The 20,408-nt window shown below is 39.3% G+C and overlaps 1 protein-coding gene across 1 annotated transcript in view; it reads right to left on the reverse strand.

The window, feature by feature from the left end:
* Positions 1–4,992, reverse strand: part of ACE2 (angiotensin I converting enzyme 2) — a 40,531-nt gene extending 35,539 nt beyond the window's left edge. The window contains exon 1 of the mRNA XM_034649890.1: positions 4,792–4,992. The gene's annotated coding sequence lies outside the window, so the exon portion shown is untranslated. The remainder of the gene's footprint in view (positions 1–4,791) is intronic.
* Between the last annotated feature and the right edge of the window lie 15,416 nt (positions 4,993–20,408).

Genomic DNA, 20,408 nt, shown 5'->3' on the forward strand with positions numbered 1-20,408 from the left:
ATGACCCTGAGATCAGGACCTGAGCCGAGGCCAAGAGTTAGACACTTATCCGACTGGGCCACCCAGGCACTCCTAGAGGTAAATCTTTTTTTTATTGCTATTATACAGATTGTGAAATTGAGGCTCAGAGAACTTAAATCAATTGCCAAACCTCATTCAGCCAGTAAGTGGTAGAGCCAGGAATGCCATTCGATTCTAGAGTACAGACCCTTCCACTGGGGTCAGTAGTCTAAAAGCAACAATGGAGGTGTAAATAAAGAGCAGCAGAGGGATGTGTGCCTTCAGTGAAGATGACAGATTTGCTTTTGCCACATCAAAAAGGGTGGATTCTTACTATCCTTAATATGAATCAAAATATGTGATCCTTCTAAGAAATAAAGTAATTGACAAATTTAAGCAATTATGATGAAGAATGTTAAAAGAAAGTTGGTGGGGGGGTGTGGGGGTGTGGGGGTGNGTGGGGGTGGGCAGGGTCAGTGAATTTTCCGAGTTTCAGTAGAGTACGGCCCTTCTCACATTTGAGGAAGCTGGGAGCCACTTGCTTTTCACAGGTGTTAGGAGAAAAATCAGTTAAGAGGAAGGGGAGCAGCAGGTGAGGCTTTGAACAAAGAGTTGGAATGTTACTTTAATAAAAGGTGAAACAAAACTCTACTCAGGTCACTTCCTGAATGAAGCTCTTGGGTTTAGAGGGAAAAAAAATGAGTAGTCCAATTTCAGTTCACTGAGGCAGAAAATAAGATTAACATGATCAAATTGAAATGGAGAAAGCAGGATATGAAATCTGAGAGCTAAAAATAGGTGGACAAGGAGCCTGAGATAACAGTGAGGCAGGAAAATTCTGGAAGCCAAGAAACTTGGAAAAGTCAGAAGAACTGTCACAATAATTCTGTAGAACCAGCTTGTCATGACAAGCAGAGACTGAATGGTTGGAATTTTTGTTCACTCTCCACTGAGAAGATGTTGCTGTTCTGACAGCTACCCAGAAGTGTTCTGTCCAAGCCCATGCTGAGAATGGAAGGACTCCACTAACCACCCAGGGGATGGGACCCAGAAAAACAATTGGCTCAAAGGAATGGACTGTCTTTGAGAAAGAACAGAGACCCAGAAAAAAAAATTAGAAAACTGTAGATGCAGGAAACCTGTTCTATTTTTCAAAAGGGTTGGAGGGTGAATTTCCTAAGTGGTAGAGGGAAGACTTTGATCTTGATGCCCGATAAAACTATAAAATATAATCTTTAGGATATGGTATGCATTTGGGAAATATATAGATCTAAATATGTATCAAGGGATTCACTAGGAACAAGTCACATGCTAACTGCTTCATTTCCTTTCTGATAAAAGAATACAATAGTAAAAAAAAAAATACAAAGAGTGCATCTTCCACTTCAGTGAGGGATTTAACAAAATGTAAAGTTATATGAGTAGATTTAAATGTTCTCAAAACATCTGCTGGTAGGAAGGCAAACTGGTGCAGCCACTCCAGAAAACACTATGGAGTTTCCTCAGAAAGTTAAAAACAGAGCTACACTACGACCCAGCAATTGCACTACCAGGTATTTACCCAAAGGATACAAAAATACAGATTCAAAGGGGCACATGCACCCTGATGTCTATAACAGCGTTATCAACAATAGCCAACTTATGGAAAGAGCCCAAATGTTCACCAATTGATGAATGGATAAAGAAGATGTGGTATATATATATACCATGGAATGTTACTCAACCATAAAAAAGAATGAAATTTCATCATTTGCAAGGACATGGATGGAGCTAGAGCGTATTATGCTAAGCAATGTAAGTCAGTCAGAGAAAGACAAATACCGTATGATTTCCCTTATATGTGGAATTTAAGAAATGAAACAGATGAACATGGGGGATAAAAGAGAGAGGCAAGCCATAAAACAGACTCTTAACTATAGAGAACAAACAAGGTTGCTGGAGGGGAGGTGGGTGGCGGATGGGTTAAATGGGTGATGGGTATTAAGGTTGGCACTTGTTGGGATGAGCACTGGGTGTTATATGTAAATGATAAATCACTAAATTCTACTCCTGAAACCAATACTACACTATATATTAACTAACTATAATTTAAATAAAAAACGGAAACAATAAAAAATAAAAAATTAATGTCCCCGAAACAACCACACAGGATGAAGCAGTCCTCTGATTAATAACAGCTCGTGTCCGAAACAAGAATTTTGATTCGACAATTATTTATTGGCTACCTACTATATATATACTAATAAGACAGAAAGAGCTCTTGTGGACATCATCTGATCAGAGGTGGGGTAGATGAAAGAAACAAACAGCCGATGATAGATGCTATGACTTTACAATAAGCAGGAAGGGAAGGTGGTGAGTGATGGGGTGGGGATGAGAGGGTAACCTCTGAGCAAAGACCTGAAGGAAGGGATGAAAGCTATGTGGACAGCTGGGGAAGACTGTTCCAGCCTGAGGGAGCAGCGAGCACAAAGGGTGTAGGCAGGTCTCAAGAACATCAGAGGTCTTTGTGTCTGGAGCCTAGTGCCTAAGGAAAGTGGCAGGAGGGGAAGATGGAGAGGAAGCTGGGGACCACACCAGGAGGGCCGTACAGATGACTGCACAACTTTGGCTTTTACCCTGAGCAATGTGGGAAGACAATGGAGGGCTTCCAGCAGAGAAGTGATTCATTCTCATTGCTGATTAGAGAGCAGACACCAAGGGGGTAAGGGCGGGGACAGGGAGACCAGTCAGATTGCTACCACAGCAGCCCAAACAAGCTGGGCGAATAAAAAACTTAAGATGAGCCGTAACTCCAATTTGGCTGCCCACCAAAAGAAAAATTCACCTGACACTATCTTAGACTTTGTTAATAGAAGTATTAGATGCAAAATAATTTAGAGCATCAAGCTAATGTCAGAGGAACACAAGTGTAGAGAGACACAGAAGAGTATGCAGAGGAAAACAAACAAGAGAGTAGATGGTCTAAAATAATGTAATTTGGGGGCGCCTGGGTGGCACAGCGGTTAAGCGTCTGCCTTCAGCTCAGGGCGTGATCCTGGCGTTATGGGATCGAGCCCCACATCAGGCTCCTCTGCTGTGAGCCTGCTTCTTCCTCTCCCACTCCCCCTGCTTGTGTTCCCTCTGTCGCTGGCTGTCTCTATCTCTGTCAAATAAATAAATAAAAAATCTTTAAAAAAAAATAAAATAATGTAATTTGAAGCAAGTTCAGACACAGAGAAGACAGGATGGACAGCTCTCCTCCATTATGGGCCTGCCATTTAGAAGAAGCCTAGTAGCGTCATGGACTTACTATGCCCCTTGCCGGCTGTGTGACTTGAAGCAGGTAATAGTACTCCTGAACCTCGTTTCCTTATTTCAAAGGTGATGATAATAGTATACCCATCTCATAACACACTGTGAATATTATATGAATTAGTATATGAGAACACAGAGAAGAACACTGGGAACCTAGTAATAAAAGCCACCCCAAATGAGAAGAGCTGTGTAATAATTCGGCCACTTTGAGAAGTAAGGGAAATGAGAGAACTGTCCCTAGTACAGTTTTTGTCTTTAGGAAAACTGTCATATTCTGAGAATGAGCGGGCCCACATAATCAAAATGAAAATGTACTGCTTTGATTATACCAGTTGACCATTTTTAAATCATTGAAGACAGAAATTTTTTCTAAAATATATTCCATCCTAATTAGGATGTTGCCTTAGCATTTTTTAATGTGTCTTTTTTTTTCCCGGATGACTCAGCGTCATCATCTTGAATATTGTTTACTGGCTAGGCTATAACGTGACAATGTCTTTAGGGCTTTATATTAATGGCTCCGAAGAGCTTTATGGCTCTTAACTCTGCTGTCTCTGCAGGTTCTGAATCAGCTGTCATTTCTTGAAGAATCTACTTCTGGTAGCCCTGCCCACTACAAATCCCCTCCCTGTTTTAAGTGCTGTCTGCTAAAACCTAAATGGAAACCAGATAACCGGGGAGTTCAATCAGGAAGCCCCTTCTCCATAGTCTCAGAGCTGAGGGTGTGTCTGCGCTCTGCTGGAACAAAGTACATAGACTTTGAGATCCATATTTCCCTTACTGCTCTACTTTTCATATACTTCCAACTGAGTCATCAATGGTGAGGTTGCCAACTAGTTAAGGCAAAAATGTCTTCTAGTTCCCCAAGCTGGGAAGAAAATTTTGGTTAACTTCAGAGAAGAAAGAGACGTTTTGTGCAATTTCCTGCTTAACATTGATAGAGTAATGCTTGCGACAGAAATAAGGAAGGGCCTCTCGTACATAAAGCATAGAGAAATTTAAGACTCTGCATGGCGAAAAATTATTTACGTTTAGTAAAATTGGTTTTGACCACATACATATGTGGTATATAAGTACTTTACAGAAAATAAATAACAAGTTGACTTTTTAGCCCAAAGGGAAAGCTAAAGCTCTTTCCTGTTTACATTTCTAGCTGCCTAGCAGTCCCTTTTCCCTACAGATAGAGCAGAGATAATCTCCATTAACAAGATTGACAAATATTTTCAACAGACAGAGTTCAAATTTCTGAGGACAAGTTGTGGATTCCAAGGGGGTTGTACTAATTATTACTGGTCTGAATTTATAATTGTACAGTGCTTGCCATGTCACCCAAATTTATTTCTACACCCAGACTGTACAAAATAGCAGCCAACACGAGAGCCATTGGTATAAATTTACTTCTAGGGCCTTGGAAGCAAAACTTGAGCCTTTATCCTGAGTGACATGGGAATCCAAAGTAGAGTTTGAGCAGAGTAGTAACATGATCTCACTTACATTTGAGAAGAATCACTGGCTGCTGTGTGGAGAAGAGAATCCATAGGGTCAAGACGACACAGACAGAGAGATCAGTGAGGAGGTCTTTGCAAGAATCCAGGTGAGATATGATGGTGGCTTGGTGGTAGCAGCAGAGTTCGTGAGAAGGCAGCTGGATTTTGAACATGTTTTGAAAGTAAAGCCAACAGGATTTGCTAACGAATCGGGTGTAGGCTGTAAAAAAAAAAAAAAAGACAGAGTCAAGGATCACTCCAGGGTTTTTGGATTGAACAACTGGGAGAACAAGGTTGACATCAATTTACATGTGGAAGGTTGCACGTAAAACAGTTCGGAAGGAAGACTTGGAGTCCGGTCGAGTTGGGACATCTCACAGAAATTCAAGTGAAGATGTTGAGAAGATATACAAGAGATATACAGTTAGATATACAAATCCTTGGTTTGACAGAGAGGCCGCGAGTGAAAATATGAATTTGAGACTTATCATCTAGAGATGCTTGGTCAAATAAGTCTTTTCAGTTAAGACCAAGAGGAAAAGATCTTACTTCAGAATCCCAGTAATGCTGGAAAGCACTACTTAGTTCAGACCTGAGAAGGAAAATAGGATGGATAAATAAGGAAAAACGTTACTTGAAACAACCTCCCCAAAGGAGCCATCTATGAACTGAACAGAGAAATGATAAAAGGGAGTTTCAATTTTTGGTTTAAAATCTTATTTGTCTGATATAAGGATTGCTACCCCAGCTTTCTTTTGATATCCATTAGCAATGATAAGTGGTTCTCCACCCCCTCACTTTCAATCTGGAGGTGTTTTGGGGTCTGAAATGAGTCTCTTATAGACAGCATATTGATGGATCTTGGATCTTATTTTTTTATCCAATCTGATACCCTGTGTCTTTTGATTGGAACATTTAGTCCATTTACATTCAGAGTAATTATTAAAAGATATCAATTTAGTGCCACTGTATTACCCATAAAGTCACTGTTTCTGTATATTGTCTCTGTTCCTTTCTGGTCTTTGTTATTTTTGGGCTCTCTCTTCATTCAAAGGATCTTCTTTAATATTTCTTGCAGGGCTGATTTAGTGATCACAAATTTTTTTAGTTTCTGTTTGTCCTGGAAGCTCTTTATCTCTTCTTCTATTCTGAATGACAGCTTTGCTGGATAAAGTATTCTTGGCTGCGTATTTTTCTCACTTGGCATCAGGGAAATACAAATCAAAACCACAGTGAGATACCACCTCACACCAGTCAGAATGGCTAAAATTAACAAGTCAGGAAACAACAGATGTTGGCGGGAATGTGGAGAAAAGGGAACCCTCCTACACTGCTGGTGGGAATGCAAGGTGGTAGAGCTACTCTGGAAAACAGTACTGAGGTTCCTCAAAAAGTTGAAAATAGAGCTACCCTACGACCCAGCAATTACACTACTAGGAATTTACCCAAAGGATACAAACATAGTGATCTGAACTGGCACCTGCACCCCAATGATTATAGCACAATGTCCACAATAGCTAAACTATGCGAAGAGCTCAGATGTCCATCAACAGATAAATCGATAAAGAAGATGTGGTGTGTATATATATATATATATATATATATATATATAATGGGATATTACTCAGCCATCAGAAAAATGAAATCCTGTCATTTGCAATGATGACGTGGATGGAACCAGAGGGTGTTATGGGAAGCAAAGTAAGTCAATCAGAGAAAGACAATTATCATATGATCTCGCTGATGTGTGCAATTTAAGAAACAAAACAGAGGATCATAGGGGAAAGAAGGGACAAATAAAATAAGACGAAATCAGAGAGGGAGACAACCCATAAGAGACTCTCAACTATAGGGAACAAACTGAGGATTCCTGGAGGGGAGGTGGGGGGGGTAACTGGGGGATGGGTATTAAGGAGGGCAGGTGACGTAATGAGCACTGAGTATTATATGCAGCTGATGAATCACTAAACTCTACCTCTGAAATTAAAATATACTACATGTAAATTAATTGAATTTAAATTTTTTCTAATAAGGGAGTGTTAGGAACTTGGCCAGAGCATCACATTTCTTCACTGGTTTAGAAAAGCAGACACATCTCAGGATCACAGGGTGGTGAGTTGAAGTAAGGTACAGGTTCAGAGAAGGCAGCTGACATGAGAGATAGTCAAAGTCAAGTGGCTTATGCCCAGCCAGGTCAAGGCTGAAACATTGATGGGCATTCAAAGTATAGAAGACACCTTTTGGGGGTGCCTGGGTGGCACAGCGGTTAAGCGCCTGCCTTCGGCTCAGGGCGTGATCCCGGCGTTATGGGATCGAGCCCCACATCAGGCTCCTCCGCTATGAGCCTGCTTCTTCCTCTCCCATTCCCCCTGCCTTGTGTTCCCTCTCTGGCTGGCTGTCTCTATCTCTGTCGAATAAATAAATAAAATCTTTAAAAAAAAAAAAAAGAAGACACCTTTTGGAGTCAGCTCTGCCTCTCAGCTAGAGTTTGAGGGTGACTGAAGACTTTTACACTTTGCTTAATATTTCCTAACTGTCTCTAAATATCTTAGAATAAACTTGTATCCCCTTTGGGCTGTACCTTAGTCTCCAGATTGAGTATTAAAGCCACGTTTTCTAATCCAACAAGAAATGTCCAATAGTTGTTGTGTTGTTGAGGTCTATCAGGCTCACTTTGGAGATTATGTTCCCGTCCCTCCACATCTTCTAGGGGATTTGTTTGGTCTGGGCCATTAATAGGGCTAGTTACAGACTCCATCCCTAGGGGATGGGGTTGTTGGGAAATTTACTTAGATAAAAGATGATGTGAATAAATTCTGATTTGTAAGACTATAAAACTTTTCATGATTTCAGAGAAATAGGAGGTCAGGGTGGCCCCAAGAGTCATCAGGTGGGTTTTCTGAAGGAGATGAGACTCTGACTCATAGAGACTAGTACTACTAATAATAGTAACATAATGATATGTAACCTTTGCTTAGTGCTTATTGTGTGCCCCCCAGGGTTTAACTGCTTTACATGGGCTCCCTCATTTAATCCTCACAAGGACCCAGGGAGTAAGCAATTGCACCGTCCTCATTTCCTAGATGAGGAAACTGAGGCACAGAATTAAGAGCACAAAGCTCAAAAGCAATGAAACTGGGATTTGAGCCTCAGCAGTCTGACTTCAAGATTAGACTCTTTGGGGTCAGAAAGGGCTTTTTGAAAGAATTCTTATCACAGGCATGGAAAAGAGGGACAGTAAAGGTATGAAGAAACATAAAAGGTGTGGCTGGATGGCTCAAAAAATGGCCCCAGGATGACATCAAACTTGCATCAGTTACAAACACAGTTTCTTTCCTTACACCTTCATGATTTTCACTGAGGGGAGACCATGGATGCTCTGCCCTATCTTGATAAAAAGCTAAGTTTTTCTCAGTAGGGTGAGTATAGTCAGGAACAGAGAATAATAATTAGAGATCATAGATTCAGAGATAACCATTTCAGAGGGCATGGCAATAATTTTGTTCTCTTCAAAGCCGATCTTTGCCAGTGATATAAAGCAGTGGTTCTCAACCAGGGTGATTTTGCCTCCCAGGAGACAATTGGCGATGTCTGAAGATATTTTTGGTTGTCACAACTGGGAGAGGGTGGGTAGAGGTCAGGGATGCTGCTAAACATTGTACAGTGTACAGGACAGCTCCCCACAAACAAGAATTCTTTGGTCCCAAATGTCAAGTGCTGAGGTTCCGGGACCCTGTTCTACATAATGCTATGAACATAATACTCTGAAGAATTAACGTGTGTACAGGACTGCACCTCCCCAAATCTCAGTCAGGGCCAAGCAGAATAGTAAGTAGCAGAGCTGCCAAGGCATTCAAGCACAAAGTATCTGATCCTGTTTAGACGTATGAATGTGTGTATATGCACTGGTCTCAATAGCAAATAGGAGAAAGCAAGAAAAAATAAAATATAAAATATCAGTCCAAATAATTAGCTCTGTTTTGAATATCAAAGTGGAGAGAACTGACACTTAAAATATTTACTGTGTGTGCAGGGCACCAGTGAGAGTTCACAACCATCCTTGTGGAAATTGTTACTTCTCAACTCCTCAGCAAAACTAATAACTAGCTCTATGTCACTCAGTAAGAAGACAGGGGTTTAACCTGTCAGTGGGTTTTTTATTTCAACCCCTGACTCTCTGTGGGATTTGGTAATGGTTCAAAGGAACTGGTAAGACTGTTGAAGGAGAAAATAATTATGATTCTTGAAAACAGATGAAAAGGATGTAGTACTTCTGCCTTGAAATTTGTTGACGTCAATATGTAGGACATATTATCCAGATAACTCCCTCTCTACCAAGAAAAGAACAGGAGGAAATGGGCTGAAGGAACACGTCAAAAGCTTATGTTTAGTCCTAAGGGAGAATCACTTGACAGTTGTAAACAGTGACAGAGACTACTGAAGGGTGTTGTGTAATCTTTATCTCTGGAGGGTTTCATGGGCTGAGGGTTTAAACGTGGCCTTGACTGGATGACCAGAGCTCCAGTCAAATGCCACTCTGGGAAAAAGGAAAAAAGAATGCAAAGGAATAAAGAATGCCTACAGGATTTATGGAATATCACTGGAGCCCCAGAAGGAGAAGAGAGGGAGAAAGAGGTAGGCGGCTTATTTAAAGAAATAGTGGCTGAAAGAGAGATTTAGATATCCAAGTTCCTAAAGCTAATAGGTCACTTCAATACTTCAGTTTAAAATGATCTTCTCCAAGGCACATTATAATAAAACTGTCTAAAATCAAAGACAAAGGGGTATTTTTAAAATAGCAAGAGAAAAAAAAAAAAAACCTCTCATACAAGGGAATCCCTATAAGGCTGTAAGTGTATTTCTCAGCAGAAAGCTTGCAGGTCAGGAGTGAATGAGATGATGTATTTGCAGTGCTGAAAGAAAAGTGGTTTACTCAGCAAAGCTGTCCTTCAGAAATGAAGGTGAGATTACAGACTTTCCCTAAGAAACAAAAGCTGAGGGGGCTCATTGCCCCTAGACCCGCTTTATAGGAAATGTTGAGAGGAGTTCTTCAAGCCAAAACTTAAGGATTCTGATTAGTCTCATGAAAACATATGAAAATATACAGCACACTGGTAAAAACAAGTATACAGTCAGATGCAGACTACTCTAATACTGTAATATGGTGGGGTGTTAACCACCTAACTCTAGTATAAAGGTTAAAGGGCAAAAAGATTAAAAATAGCTGTAGGGGGACACCTGGGTGGCTCAGTTGGTTAAGCGTCTGCCTTCGGTTCAGGTCAAGATCCCAGGGTCCTGGGATTGACCCTCAGGTCCAACTGGGCTCCCTCCTCAGCAGGGAGCCTACTTCTCCCTCTGCCCCTCCTCTCCCCTGCTCGTGTTCTGTCTCTCTCTCTCAAATACAGAAATAAAATCTTTAAAAAAAATAAAAATAAAAATAGCTATAGCTATAATAATTCGCTAATGGATGCATAATATATCAAGATGTAAATTCAGACATCAAAAACATAAAAGGGGGAGAGCAAAAGGATAAAGTTTTTGTATGCAATTGAAGTTAAGTTGTTATCAGCCTATAAGATGTTTGATGTAATCCTCATAGTAACCACAAAGCAAATACCTACAGTAGATTCACAAAAAATAAAGAAAAGGGAACAAAAACATAGTACCGTGAAAAATCATCAATTCATAAAGAAAGGCAGCAAGAGAGAATGAAAGGAAAAAGGGAACTAAAAAATAGCCAGGAAACAACTAACAAGGTGGCATTAGAAAGCCCTTACCTATTGATAATTACTCTAAATGTAAATAGATTGAATTCTCTAAAGAAAAGATGCACAGTGGCTAAAAACCAAGACCCAACTATCTGCTGCCTACAAGAGATTCACTTCAGCTTTAAAGACACACATAGGTTCAAAGTGAAGGGATGGAAAAGATAATTCATGCAAGTGAAAACCGAGAGAGCTGGGGTAGCCATACTTATATGAGACAAAATAGACTTCAAATCAAAAGTGATAACAAGAGATAAAGAAGGTCATTATATAACAGTGAAGAGACCAATTCATCGAGAAGATATGACAACTATAAACACCTATGCCCCCCAAAATGGAGCACCTAAACATATTAAGCAAATACAGATCTGACGGGAGAAATAGGCAACAATATAATAAAGCAAGGGATTCTAATTACTCCCCCAATTTTGACAATGGATAGATCATCCAGACAGAAAATCAACAAGGAAACATTAGACTTGAACCATACTTTAGATCAAATGGACCTAACAGACACACACAGAACATTCCATCAAAGAGAAGCAGAATACATATTCTTCTCAAGTGCACATGGAACGTTCTCCAGAACAGATGATATGATAGGTCACAAAATAAGCCTTTTGCAAAATTTAGAATACTGAAATTATACCAAGTATCTTGTCCACTCACAATGGTATGAAACCCGAAATCAGTAACAGGAGGAAAATGGAAAATCCACAAATATGTGGAAATTTAAACAATACACTGCAGAAGAACCACTAAGTTAAAGAAGAAATTTAAAAAAAAATTGAAACAAATGCAAATGGAAACACAACATCCCAGCATCTTTTTAAAGACATTTTTTCCAAAGAAGACACACAAACGGCCAATAGGTACAATAGGTACAAGGTGCTCAACATCACTCCTCATCAGGGAAATGCAAATCAAAACCACAATGAAGTATCACCTCACACCTGTTAGAATGGTTGTGATAAAAAAACAAAACAAAACAAAACAAAACAAAAAAAAAACCAAGAGACAGCACGTGTCGGTGAGGATGTAGAGAAAAGAGAACCCTTGTTCATTGTTGGTGGGAATGTAAATTGGTGTAGCCACCATGAAAATCAGTATGGAGTTCCCTTAAAAAATTTAAAAATATAACTATCGTATGATCCAGCAATTCCATTCCTGGGTACATATCCAAAGAAAATGAAAACAGGATCTCAAAGAGATTTTAGCACTCCCATGTTCATTGCAGCATTATTCACAATAGCCAGGATACGGAAACAACCTAAGTGTCTGTCACTGGATGAATGGATTAAAAAAAAGATTTGGTATAAATTCTGGGAATATAATGTACAGTATGGTTACTATAGTTAACGATACTGTGTTGTATATTTGAAAGTTGCTAAGAGAGTAGATTTTATCAATTCTCACCACAAAAAGAAAAATTGTAACTATGTGAAGTAATGGATGTGTTAACTCATCTTAACATGGTAATCACTTTTGCAATGTATACATATACCAAATTATTACATTGTACATGTTAAACTTACACAAAGTTATATGTAAATTATATCTCCATAAAGCTGGAAAACAAACAAAGCCAAATGCTGCTCTGGGAAGGAGCCCCAACCACAGCTCAACTGAGGCCTCTTCCAACCCCCCTCCACCTACCCCAACTCCCACTCACTGTGTAAGGACTTGGGTTTAATAGGCGTCCTAGTCCGTCCTCTATTACGTCACTAACAGCCTGATCCAATGGGTTCTCTTCTTTCACTTCCACCCCCCCCAGGGCCCCGTCTCTCTTGGCCCTTTATAATTTTGGTTTTGAATGGTTAGATCTAGGTGGTAGATATATGGGTGGGTATTCATTGTACTATTCCTCCAACTTTCTTTATGTATGACAATTGTTATAATAAAAAATAGTAGGTGGTTTTCAGGGGCTGAGGGCAGATTATGTATGGCCCTATTGTCATTTAGGGATTTGGGGTTCTACCCTGAAAGAGATGGGTCAGCATGGAGAGGTTTGAGTAAAGGAATGATAGGGTCTGACTTTCTGTTTTAACAAGTATCTCAGGGTTTTCGTCCTCCACTTCAAACTGACTCGGTACAAAAGAAGGAAAGTTGCAGTTCCGGCTGTAGTTTTACCAGAGCCTCTAAAACATGCACTGCATTACCTACAAGCAAAGTATAAATGGGAAATGACCTAAATCAAGTATAGCACAGGAATGGCCAACAATTCTCCAAAGTGCTATATAAATGCTGAAGCAGAACCACAATCCTCATCTTTAAAATTTCCAGTTGTGAGGAACACCTGGGTGGCCCAGTGGATGAAGCGACCGCCTTCGGCTCAAGTCATGATCCCAGGGTCCTGGGATCAAGTCCCGGGTCAGGCTCCCTGCTTGGCGGGGAACCTGCTTCTCCCTCTTCTGCTTTCCCTGTTTGTGATTTCTCTCTGTCAAATAAGTAAATAAAATCTTTTAAAAATTAAATAAAATTACCAGCTGTGAAATGCATCTAATCTGTGTAAAGTTCTTATTTCTCTCTATGCCACTGCCCATGGTACATATTCAGCTTGGACCAAGAATAATCCTGGCAACTACCCTGCATGTTACTCAGTAATGGGGTTTCAGGCACCCCAGTCCCAATTCTTGTGTCCTACGCACCTTGGCACGTCCAAGTTATTCCCAGAAGAGATGTTGATGACAAAGTACATTTTAGATGAAAATAAACAAAAAGTAGAACAATGTAATTAAAATACGGAAACTAAAAGAATTAGTTGCTATAAAGCCTCTAACAATGTAACAACATTTTAAAACGCTATATGGCTTTGGGCAATTTATTTAAATTCACTTAGCCTCCATTTCTTTTTTGTTAGGTAGGATTAGTAATACTTGCTATTGGGTGAATAATGAAAAACACTAAAAATTAGTGAGTAAAATGAATCCTGCGAATAAAATTTTATATTCTTTATGAAAAGTGATATTGGAAAAAACTTCACTTGCGTTCACCAAGAAAAGAAAGATTTACTCAGGGAAAATATTTCACTATATGGATAAATATTCATTTACACAAGACCAAATCTTAGAAGTAGGATAACCTATCTATCTGGAAAGAAATACAGATCTGGCAGGGAAGTGGTGAAAGGGAATACACAGATATGTGAGGTATCTATTTGGATTCTCAACAAAAAGAAAGAAAAAACTATGAAACTCTGAGAAAAAACTGCCAAGTGCACTGGTTTCTAGCCCCCACAACACCCTCAATTTCCCCCAAAGGACTCCAGTATTATCTCTGGGGAGGTTTTGTCAATGGCATTTTATTTGCCGATGTACTGGAATGTGCTGGGTCAAAGCACTACAGTTGAAACTGTGACCTGAGGCTTTCTGCAATCGTTGTACTACTGAAATGAACCTTGGTATTCCCCTTCATAGCTAAACAGATGATAATCTAGCAAGCGATACTGTAATACGTGATGAGAATTTAACATAAGCCTCGATCAGCCTTGGAAGGATGGCAGGTACTAACATTGGCAAACCTCTATCCCTTTTGAGCAAGCAGATTTTAATTCTTACGTTCATTGATTTACATTCTCTTTAGTTCTTCAAAGAGCATGTTAGATTACCTGGAATTGCGCTAAAGAAAACCCCAAAAAGCTTATGTGAATGAATTGTTCTACTGCTGGCCTGTGGCCTGTTCTCACAGGGACCTTTGAGTCTTTGCTTGTAACGGCCCCGTGCAATGAAAAAATTAGATGAGTGACTCATATCCACATACCTGGCAGACAAATCACAGGCACCAATCCTCAATGCAAAAGAGTCTGAGTATCACTAGAATTTGACCCAATGCACAAAGTTCCACCATATTGACCAGTTAATTCAACAAAACAACTTGTCCATCCAGTGAGATAGAATTTTTTAACTGAATTGATTGGGAGGACAGTTGATTCAATAAATGTCAACTAGTTCAATGATAGTCATAGAATAAAAGAATTTAAAAAAAAGAATAATAATTTAAAAACAGGATCACTACCTAATTGAGTTGAAGTTAATACTGGGATTATTAGCTGAGTTACACAAGTTTCTCTCTGTCTCTCTCCTCTCTTCAGGGATTGTACAGGATTATATCCTCTGGGGGGAAATGAAGGTATTACTGGGGCTAGAAGTGATGTGTACTTGGAAGTTTTCTCTTTGCAATTACAGTCGCCCCTTGAACAATGTGGGGGTAGAGGCACCAACCCCCTGGGCAGTAGAAAATCCAGGTATAACTTTTGACTCCCCAAAAACTTAACTACTAATATCCTACTGTTGACTGGAAGCCTTCCCAACAAGATAGTTAATACATATTTTGTATGTTTTATTATATACTGTGTCCTTACAATAAACTGAGCTAGAAAAAAGAAAATATTATTAAGAAAATAGTAAGAAAGGGAAAATACATTTATAGTACTATACTGTAAAAATCCACATATGAATGGAATAGATATTTGATCTATATTCCTATCAGCTGTCTCTCTACCAGATCTATGTGTGGTTGTGTCTTTCCAGATGGGTAGGTTATCTATTTCTGAGATTCAGCCATTGTAAATATAAATATATATTCGTGTAGTAAAATATTTCCCGTAAACAAACCCTTTTATTCCTCTTTATGGCCTCAAGTTGAGTAGTCTCAATATCAATTTTAATAAATATTCATTCACAGAGCACGTTTCCTTTATTAATTTTGCTGTTATTATTTATTTAATTCTGTTCTCTCAATAAACTTTTGGGCAGATAGGGCAAGTATTCGTTCCTTTTTAAAACTAGTTTATTTGCACTAAATGGAGACAACTTATTTCATAGGATTGCCTTCTCTCCGCTCTTAAGAATCCCTGCACAACTGGGACCACACAATTAGCTAACGGTGGTGTTAGCATTAGAACCCAGGCTGTGCAGGTAATACCGTGCATATACCATGTATTAATCTACTCCCATTGGGATCTGGAGCAGCATCCCATCACCAAACACTTGAATATTTCTGCATTCAATATTGTTAAATACAATAAATAAAGATCATGAAGAGCATTGTATCTGTTCGGGTCAGGTGTTGCTGCCAAGTGCTTTTCAGAGGGTTTTGGAATTGGAAGTTGCGGATAAGGGACTGTAGTTATGTATGCCTCTAGCCCTGATGCTCTCTGCCACTATGTAAAGCAACTAATTGTTATTGTACAATGACTACTTGCACACCTTTTTTCTCTTACTCCAAGGCTTTTCTACATAGCAAACCAATCTGGTGGTCAGCAGAGAGAAGCATTAACCCCAAGTATGTTCTCCATCACCTTCATTGCGCACAAGATTTAATTCTCTTCTTCCTTTTACTACTATCAGCTCAACTACACTACGCAAAATCACTCAATTTTTCATCTATTTATTTCTTTCTCTCTCACTTCTTTCAGAATGGTCAGGGAGGAGGAGGAGTAAAAGGACAAGACCACATCACAGAAAAGTCAAGAACAAAGAGTGTGTCAAAGAGGAGGGTAGGTTGCCCTATACTGTAAAATGACTCCAAGAGATTCAGGAGGGTGAGAACCAGGAAGCTGTGACTTTAACAACCAGAAATTCACTAGTGACTTTGAGGAAGCAGTTTCCTCCAGGTTATGGGCATGGACTCCAGAATGCAAAGAGTTGGGAAGCAAGGGGATGGTGGTGAAGCCAAGATGGTGAACATAGACCTAATTTTTAATGAGCAAGGATCAATGTCCTTCAAATGTCTTCAGAGTATCTATGAATTCCTTGTACTAGTTCCATGTGCTTTCTTATTCTTCCATTAAAACCTGTTTCTCCTCATGCACTGACAATAAAATACAAAGCTAGTTTTTTATTAAATCATCTTCTGTTTTCATTAAATTGCTGGCATTATAACAGTTTGTCTTCTAATATTTCATGTCATAAATGTATAATACTTAAGCTCTATTATAGGTTAATATGCTCCTGTGAGCTGGCCTGAAGGCTGTCTTACCATGTATGACATATATTTATATGGGGAACATCTTTCCTAAATTCCAAGGAACTGGCTAGCAAACTAATAGCTTGAGCCATAAGAAATTGCCATTTTTGTAGATTAAAAATGATTATGTAGCAGGAATTTTATCTGATTCATACTTATAAGTTTTCAAATGCAACCATGATACACACTGAATGTTGCCACAATAATTCATTGTTCACTAATTATGGTGGGCTATGAATTAACGGTTTAGGATGACAAATGGAGTCCAGGGGGTGATTAAGACGTTAGTCTTAATTGAACTTTTGCTAACTTTTGCATATAAGGGCCACTTGTTTAGCAAGACACTTGACAGTGACTCTTCTAACTTGCCTGCCCATGGTGGCTAGTGTTCACCTTTGTTCTATACCATGCCTAGGAGTTCATGTTCCACCCTTTCCAATGGTCTTGGTTATGACCTAGCCCTGTTGTACTGGGAACATACTTTCAGATTGGGTCAAAAGACATCAGACACTTGGGAAAAAAAAAAACTAGGATCACTCTCTCTGGGTCTGAATAAATGTTTCTCTTCATCCAACACCCCACATCCATATTATTATATAATCACTAATTTTCAAAAAATGTAAGTGACATCAAAGAGTAACTCTGGAAAAATTACATCCAGGGACAGAGTTGTCATTTCATTACTGACAAAATTCTCCCCTACTGCCCAGTACACTGGCACCTATTTGCACCCTCTACTGCCCTCACTGTGCCATAATGAAGAAGAATTTAATGCTGTGCTTTATGAGTTGGCTCTTATTCTGTACCCATAACTGATATAAAATTCTTTTTCAAGCAATGTTATAAAAATGAAGAGCAAAATAAATCAATAAATAACAACCAGAAACCATTCATTCATTCAACACCAAATTCTCTAAAGTAGAATGGTATTCTTAGTAATAAGCTCAATATTGTCATAAATAATAAATGGGTCCCTTCTAAAATATTCTTCCTCTGTTTACATTTCCTGAACCTGGCATGATATTCTACATACTGTGGACATTCAATAAGTTCTTGAGGCAGAAAGGAAGGAAGGAGCAAAGGAAAGATAGTAGGAAAGAAGGAGGGAAATCTTCCGTGCACTTGCTTATGTAATGAAGTTAACTAGACATGCAATATTTTTTAGGAAGAAAAACAAGATGTTAAATGGGAAATAAAATATTATGTTAAGGGGCCTCATGAATTTGAAATAAGGACTGGGAATTTGGACTCCTAATGGATTTTTTACTCTTTTTAGGTTCTTAACCTGCGTTCTCTCTCGTTCTTTGTTCCTCATCCAGGAAAGATAAAGCATATTTCACTTGGTGATGTTCATATCTGGAATCCGATCATGGATCATTTGAAATGCAGGAACTCACCACATTCTTTTTTTTTTTTTAAGATTTACTTTTTTGAGAGAGAAAGGGAGCACGAGCAGGGGTGATGCAGAGGAAGAGGGAGAGAGAGAATCCCAAGCAGACTCCACGCTGAGCAGAGTCTAACAAGGAGCTCAATCCCAGGACCCCAAGATCATGACCTGAGCTGAAACCAAGAGTTGGCCACTCAACCTACTGAGCCACCCAGGTGCCCCTGCATTCTTCACTATAGTGATGTTTGGGGGTGCCTGGGTAGATCAGTCGGTTGTGTCTGACTCTTGGTTTCAGCTCCGGTCATGAACTAATGGATCATGGGATTGAGCCCTGTGTTGGGCTTCCTGCTCAGTGAGGAGTCTCCCTCTGCTCCTCCCCCCACTCATAGTCTCTCTCTCAAATAAGAAAATAAATCTTAAAAAAAAAATAATATAGTGGTGTTTGAATTGGTTAGTCCTTGTAGAAAACATGGAAGGTGAAACAACATCAAAAAACCCCCCACAAAAGTTACCTACATTTACATTTCTTCTGTGAAACAAATCCAAATATGACCATCCCACCTAATTTTTCTTAAGTGATTTGCTTTTCAGATGCTTCTGTTTTTCCAGTTTCATTACAATTTTGGTTAAGGGCTTGGAGAGTGGAATGACAGCTATATTTCCACTTGCTTTACACCATTTTATTTCCAGTACATATCACCTCACAGTGTGCTCCCTTGTGACACATTACGGGATCATTAAATTAAAAATGAAAGGTGTGGTTGATGACTGACTGCTCTCTAATTACCCAGAGTGTTTGTCAAAGGCCATAGGCAGAAGGCATAAAGCCCATTTTGCTGTTATATTGACTCTCAAGTTTATAGAACATTTCTGCTAGCATAGAAAACTTCCCCAATAAGGATATCTAGTGGAGCAGACTTTCACAAGTGGAATCAATCCCCTCAGCATCAGGATAAACAGACAGTGAAGAAAATGATGTAGTGATCAAACTGGTTCATCCCATGCTTTCAAAATAAGAAGGCTATCTGGGATCAGTGTCTCTCAACCTGTTGTCTCCCCATTATTGTGACTTTTTAGACATCTTTTCCTAATAGCTCATCCAGAAAATGTTAATACCATGGATATACTTTTTATACTCATCCAGAAAATGTTAATCATAGATATACCATAGATATACATAGCACAGTGGTCCTTTGGAGGAGTATAAGCCATTATAACATCTAAACTTTTTTTCTCCCCACTAAGAATAATTTCCACCATCTTGAGAACACATGTTTGGGATTATGCTTGCTAGTACACACTGAATTCTGACGATGTTTCACCAATTCTATATGCAAAGCTACCCTATTCTGGAGTATACGATTCAAGAAAATATAAGATAGAAAATGGTTCTTTAGCAAATCACATATTGTCAACTGAGAGAGCAAATCTCCTTCCTCTCCTAAAAATGAGGAAGCCCTAATAATAATAAAGAACATAGGGTTCCCAAGTCAAAATGGTGTCCAAATCAAAAATCTCACACCCACAATTTCAAACTCCTCCACATGCAAGGAGAGGGGCAGGTTTTGCTCTCAGAAAGGATAAGACTACTAGCTTGCAACAGCTACTGTCTCATTTACTTACTTATCAGCACACATTTATTGAGCTCTGTAGACTTTCAGCTCTGTGAGGGTGGGGATTGTGTTTGATTTTGCTCACAACTGTAGAATAAAGGACAGAAAGAAGGAAGGGAGAAAGGAGGGAAAGAGGAAGACAGGGTACTATGCTAAGTGATTTGAACACTGCCTTCAAGAATATTTTATTTAGTGTGAAGATACAGATATGTAAAAACAAATAAAGCAAAATATTGTAATGATTTTCATTAAAAAGACACATAGTTATGGTGAGATTACAAAGTAGTGGTTAATTCTATCTGGTTAGAGGTGGGGGGAAGTGAAGTAGGTTATGAGAATGTTCACGGAGACAGTATATTAGGACTTTTGTAGGCCCTTAGGGTACTCTTGCCTGTATTGTCTCCTTCCTCCATAAAAACACATTTAAATATAACATAACTATGGTACAACAAGATGACTATAATTATCTGGGCAGTCTAGGAACACATAGCTGGGAGGTCCAGCAAAGACCTCCAGGAGGGGCAAGATGTTTAAGTGAGAGAAAGGCTAAGGACAAGCTGAAAGAGTGGCTGAGAGACAGGGAACAGTGTAGAGAGAACAACTGTTCAAAGGCCTGGAAGTGAGAGATCTGTTATGAGTAGATGAAAGAGAGTTAGAGAGACATAAAGAGGAGCACGGTGAGAGATTAGAGAGGAAGGTGGAGGTCAAACTGCAGCAGGTCCTGCCTATGTTTAAAAAGTCTGGCTTTATCCTAAAGATAATAAAAAGCCATTTAAAAGCATCTATGTTATGGGCGCCTGGGTTGGTTGAGCATCTGCCTTCACCTCAGGTCATGATCCCGGGGTCCTGGGATGGAGTCCCACATTGGGCTCTCTCTGCTCTGTGGGGAGCC

Source organism: Ailuropoda melanoleuca, chromosome X, assembly GCF_002007445.2.
Source record: "Ailuropoda melanoleuca isolate Jingjing chromosome X, ASM200744v2, whole genome shotgun sequence".
NCBI classification, from domain to species: Eukaryota; Metazoa; Chordata; class Mammalia; order Carnivora; family Ursidae; genus Ailuropoda; species Ailuropoda melanoleuca.